Here is a 6278-nt window from a genome sequence, read left to right on the forward strand (position 1 = left end):
AAGCATTCCCTTTTCTCTATATCCTCACCAATACTCATCTTTTGTCTTTTTGTTAATAGCCATCCTACCAGGTGTGAGGTGGTATATCCTTGTGGTTTTAATTTGCATTTCCCTGATGGCTAGTTATGTTGAGCACTTTTTAATGTAAAAGCCATTTTTATGTCTTATTTGGAGAAATGTCTATTTAGGCTCTTTACCCATTTTTGAATCTTTTCTTTTTCTTTTTTGCTATTTAATTGTATTAGTTTCTTTTATATTTTGGATATTAACCCCTATCTGATATATGGATTGTGAATATTTTCTTCCATTCCATAAATTGTCTTTTCATTTTGTTGATGGTTTCCTTTGCTGTACAGAAGCTTTTTAGTTTGATGTAGCCCCACTTTTATTTTTCCTTTAGTTGCCTAACTTTTTGGGGTCATATCCAAAAAGTCATTGCCAAGACCAATGTCAGGGAGTTTTGTACCTATGTTTTCTAAGAGTTTTACAGTTTCAGGTCTTACGTTTAGGTCTTTAATCCATTTCGAGTTAATTTTTGTGAGTGGTGTAAGATAGGGGTCCAATTTTACCTTTTTGCATATGGATATGCAATTTTCCAGCACCATTTACTGAACAGACTATCATTTCCCCATTGGGTATTTTTGGCGCCCTTGTCAAATACTAGTTGGCTGTGTACATGTGGTTTTATTTCTGGGGTCTCAAATCTGTTCCATTGGTCTGTCTGTTTTTATGCCTGTACCATTCTGTTTTGATTACTATGGCTTTGCAATATAGTTTGAAATCAGGAAGTTTGATGCCTCCAGCTTTATTCTGTTTTCTCAAGATTGCTTTGGCTATTTGGGGTATTTTGTGATTCCATGTGAATTTTAGAATTGTTTCTTCTATTTCTGTGAAAAATACACCTGGAATTTTGATAGGGATTGAATTAAATTTATATGTGGCTTTGGGTAATATGAACATTTTAACAATATTAATTCTTCCAGTCCATGAACATGGGTATCTTTTATTTGCCCTAATCCTGCCAAATCTGAGAAAAATAGGACTGGGAATGAAGGGTGTGGGACTATCTGTTCCAGCATAGCCCTCGGGAGGCCACTGTCATGTTTGTGTCCCCTTTGCCACAGCATTGAGCAGGGGAGGGCCAAAGGCTTTAGTTGGATGCCTGTGACACACTCCAGGGTGACAAGCTAGCCCACTTAAGCTGACCCTCAGGGGCACCCTCAGGCCTCCAGAACCCTAGCCTCAGAACAGCCCCCTCTTCCCTCTGGGGCACAGCTGGGCACCCTGCCCCACTGCCTAATGGCAGTCACTTGACAGAGATTGAATTTGGATAAATGCTTGCTTGGGACTCCCACTCCATGACAGAGCTACTGCAGCATTGCTCAGTCACAGGTTTCTCTCCCTCTTCTGGCCCTAAGGTCCTTCCCTCTTGGAGCCCATACCTCAGGCTCTTCTCTCTTATTCTTGAGCTGATCCCAAACCCACCTTGGCCTGGTGTGGTGCTTGCCAGCCTTTCCCTCTTCAGGCCTTGAAGGCCATGTTTCCAATCATGCTCTGACTTTCACTTTGTTTCCAGACTGCTTTCTTGGCTTGAGGTTTGGCACCAGTGCCCTAGTCCTGGCCATCCCATGGTCAAGTGCCCTATGGCTTGAGAGCTTTCAACCACAGCCCCTCCTTCCTCACTGCCTCAGCATTTCCAGGTACCTCTCCCTGAGTCAAGGCACTGACACAGTCACCCCCCTTTTTATTTGCAAAACCAACACATCTGCATTGCATCAAGAAAGGTGGAGATCCAAGGGCCTGAGAGAAAAAGCAAGGGTTGTTTTCATTCCACCCAGAGGAGAAAGAAAGAAGGGCACATTTATCCATGCGGAAACCCTGCAAATATGACAATGGATGAGAAGGTGGCCTTTTTATGCTTTGCTCATCAGAGGATGAAATCTATGGGGAGCAAATGCTACCTTCAGTGCCATTTTCTTGTGCTGTGAGAACTAGGTTTGAGATGCCCCTTTAGGAAAAGTTTTTTAATAGAGTTCTTGGTCATTTTCCCAGATTCTTTTTAAAAAAAAAACAAACAAAATCTAACCCAAAGGCAAACGCGCGCGCACACACACACACACACACACTCACATACATGCACTCTTAGTTTGAGCTGATTCTAACCATTCCAGACACATTGGTTAGCAGCTCCCTCAGGTCCAGAGTGGGAACTTGGCTCCCACCTGCCTCTTCTGAGGCAAAGGCTGGTAAGATTGAACATTACAGCTGAGGTACTGGCAAATGGTTCCCAGTTCACAGGGCTCATTGGCAGAGGAGGAACTTGGCAAACAATGGGCACCAAGAAAGGAACAGACAATAACTGAACTCTGGGTATTATTTATAGGCATCTGGGGCTGGCTTGTCATGGACTTCAAATCAGCACTCAATTTAGTTGAAAACCCAAAGAAGCCCTCTTGCATTGGGTCATCACAAGAACCGTTTGGTATGAGTGAATTTTTACCTCTTCCTTTGGCTGATTTGGTGTGATTAATAGCTCACCTGTTGTCAGCTCATGTTTCTTGTGGATCCACAGCTCTGAAGGTCCACCTGAACTCATTCTCACCTTCTTTTTCTGAGTGACACTTTAGTAATACCTTAAGCACAGATTTTGCTTTCTCTTCAGGACAGTCCTTTGAGAAATCCATGGAAAGATGGTTATGGGGAGGTGCAGTGAGCTGCCCAAGGTCACTAGGGCCAGGTGGAAGAGCTGGAACTGCCTTCCGGCCATTCTGTTCCTACAAGCCACTCACTCTTGTTAGCCTTGCTGTGGCTCCCATGTGTTCTCCCCTGATCACCACTGACACTTAAATGACCAAATGACTGTTCTACCCTGAATCCTTGGTCTTGTGCTGTCCAAAAGCATCTTTACTACCCATGGACCATTTTCATCTCTTGTATCAAATAGTTTTGTTCCTAGCATTCCATGGTTAAGTGTGACTCTTGAAATTGTGCTTTGAAATTAAGTAGAATAATATTAAAAGTTGATTCATTTAACAAATATTTACTGGGAACTAGTAATGCCAACTGGGAAATGGGGACTACCAGGTACTGGGGATCTAAGAATGTTCAAAATCTCTTTCCCAGCTGCCACAGAGATTCATTAAAAGATAGAAATGAAGTGAAACAACACAGATAAGCCTGTAATTACAGCCACGATGGGCACTGTGAAGAAAAGAAACATGGTGCTGTAAGGGGGTAAGATGGAAGATTGGCATAGCCTACCTGCAGTCAGGAAGGCTTCCCTGAAGGGTGACAGGTGAGCTGAGAGCTGGAGATTGAGAGGGTGTTAAGTAGACAAGGTGGGCATGGCAGGAAGTACACTTGGGCAAAGGCCCTGTGGCAAAGGGCACCTGACATGCTGGAGGAATTGCAAGCGGGCCAGAGAGGCAGCAGTGTGACAAGAGAGGGTGGTAGAGGCTGGGCTGGGTCACCCCTGAGGTCTCTTCCAGGGCCATGACAAAGACAGCCCTCAGGTATGTCAGGAGCTCGGCTGAGCTGGGAGAGAGCAAGCTGAGTTGCCAGGTGTCAGAGTAGCTGGTTAAAGCAACAAGCTAAAAATGAAAGTTAAGCCTTTAATCACATTCTGCGATGGTACAGCAAGGGGCTAACATCAGAGAAATTGCTAACTTCCCTGTCCCATTTTTCCCCTTGAAACAATGTGCTGTCAAGGGTCAGGTGGATCAGCTCAGGCATAGTGTTGTCTCACTGTGGACAGCCCCAAACAAAAGGCTCCAGCAGTGTTAAAGAGCTTGAGGGTATGGGGAGGGCAACCGGTAAGGGCAAGGGGTGGGACAGCCCCGGGTGCTAAGTCAGAGTGGGAAAAGTGTCCTCAGGGTCTTCCCCCTTCCCCTCATACAAAGGCCTCAGCAGAGACACATGAAGAAGACCTCAGCCCAAGGCCTCAGATAAAGACACCCAGGCATGAAGTTTCCGAGCTAGGCAAGCACATTTGTGAAGAGTATGACCAGGGGAGGACCTCAAGACCTTGACTGCAGCTCCCTCAGAGACGCAGACACTCAGCATCCACAAGGCTGCTGCGGGGAGGGCAGCTTTCCCCCTGAGGCGCGCCAGGCAAAGTGTTTGTGATTGCCTGTGGCTGGGCCTCAAAAGTCACACATAGGTTTTTAACCAGGAGTCAGACTCCTTCAGTTAGATGTCCCTTACTCCCAGGGATTTCATCATATTCTAGAAGAAAGAGTTAAGCTTTGAGAAGGTGACAGTAAAGAAGGAGAGAGCAAGCTACCTAGTTCACTATGAGGGCACAGTGGTAGCAGCAGGGCATGGAACGGTGTTGAGAACATGGACATGGTCCTGCGTACAAGGTTTCCATCCAAGTGGCCTCTGCAAATGTTAATAAGTTAAAATTTCAGGTAATTGCTATAGTTTCAGAGAACAGGGCATTATGAGAAACAATAAAAGGGGGACTTAATTTAGATTTGGCGTGGTGGTGGTAGAGAAAGTTCTTTCCAAGCAAATGAGGTTTAAGCAGAAACCTGCTAGAGAGTAGGAAGCAGCCCGGGGAGGGTTAGAGGGAACGGTGCTGCAGGCAGAGGGAACAGCAGGTGCAGAGACACAGGAGGGGGTTGTGTTTTATCCTAACCAAGAGAAGGACATGATCGAATGTGAAAGGTTCAGGGAGAATGAGGGGGTAGAGAGGAAGAGAAAGAAGAAAAAGGATATGGGAGTGAGAAAAAGAGAGGAGAGAGGCTTATGATGGGAAAGGAAAGGAGGGAATAGTCTTTGAGAGGCATAAAGTGTTGGGTGTCATCATTGTAGGCCTTATATAGTGTTGAAGAAAGCTAGGTTTGGGGTTGAAAGAGTTACATCCTGTAAGGACAGCCCTGTGGGGTTGGCTCAAGGCTGGGACCCTGGGCTGGGGGAGACTTTGCAGACCTTGCTCATCTCCTGAGCTGGATGTCAGGAGACCTCTCACAGGACAGCAATTTGAGCTCTGTTCCAGGCAGCTGCAGGCAGCTCAAGGTTCTGAAGCAATGGGAGAGGCCCCTCATGCTCCTGCCAAACGGAGGCCTTGTGTCCCTACCACCAGGGAGGCTGAGACCAGATGACTGCAGCATGCACAAATTCCCAGAAAGCCTAGACCCTCCAGGACCTGGCGTGGCAGATTAAACAAGAGCCCACTCCTTCAGAGTCTGAACTTATAGACTAGTTAAATTTCACTTTGTATAATTAGTATCATAACTACAGATTTCATCTTACAATAATTGTATCCCTATTTGACAGATAAAGGATAAGGATTTGATTAAAAGCTGTTATGAAAAATTATCTAAAACTTAGAAATAAGGCAAAAGAGTGACTGTATATGCTTTCCATGTGACAATGAAGCATTGTCTAACGTTTCACTGCCACTTACTACCATAAGCCCAGTGAATTTAACCTTTTATTAAATCTTTCTGAAGGATTGTTGCCCTTTCATATTAGGCCCTGTTTCTAATCAAGTGCTTGACGTCATCTTTAATTATTGCTTGGACACGTTACTCAACTAAGAGAATCTGTTTCTTGTCCAAAAGCTAATTATGAAAATGAAATCAGTCACCCAAAGACATATTATTTACTTGGATCTCTTTATAAGGCTGTCATAAGGATACAAGGACAGGAGCAGTATCTCTTTTCACACACAGAAGGAGAAGTGGAAAAGCACTGGAAATATACCTCACCAACCTCACAGCTCTCTCTCAAACTAGGTCTGTCCGGGATCAGGCATTTAGAGCAGCCACTGAGGAGAACAGGAAAGTAAGAGAGCATTAATTTCCCCAGGCACAAGCACAAGTCAGAGGTGATATTTAATTTGAGTAAACTTCACTCCCACCAAATTGATGGATTTGGTGAATGATTTGAGCAAATTGGCCATTGGCTTGGGGGTTCTGGATATTACCTGCAGCTTGGACTACCATTCCAAAATTTTTGGCAGCAAATCAATGCAGTGAATTTTGTCCAAAATTCAGCCAGCCATCTGGATGTTTTGGTGACATCGTTAAGTGTTTGACTGGATCACTGCCTGAATTCAGAGAATCTTTTGATGTAGAATGCTGGTGTTGCTAGTTAAAAATGATAACTTTTACCACCTATAGTTGAACTGACAAGATATTTGGGTCTGGTATGGCTGAGATTACAACCATAGCCATAACCTTTCTAGGTCTAGTTTCTTCACTGATAAACTGGGAATAAAAATGCCATTATAGACTGAATGTTTGTGTACCTTCAAAATTTATAGGTGAAAC

The sequence above is a fragment of the Galeopterus variegatus genome, unplaced genomic scaffold (assembly GCF_000696425.1).
Source record: "Galeopterus variegatus unplaced genomic scaffold, G_variegatus-3.0.2 Scaffold3199, whole genome shotgun sequence".
NCBI classification, from domain to species: domain Eukaryota; kingdom Metazoa; phylum Chordata; class Mammalia; order Dermoptera; family Cynocephalidae; genus Galeopterus; species Galeopterus variegatus.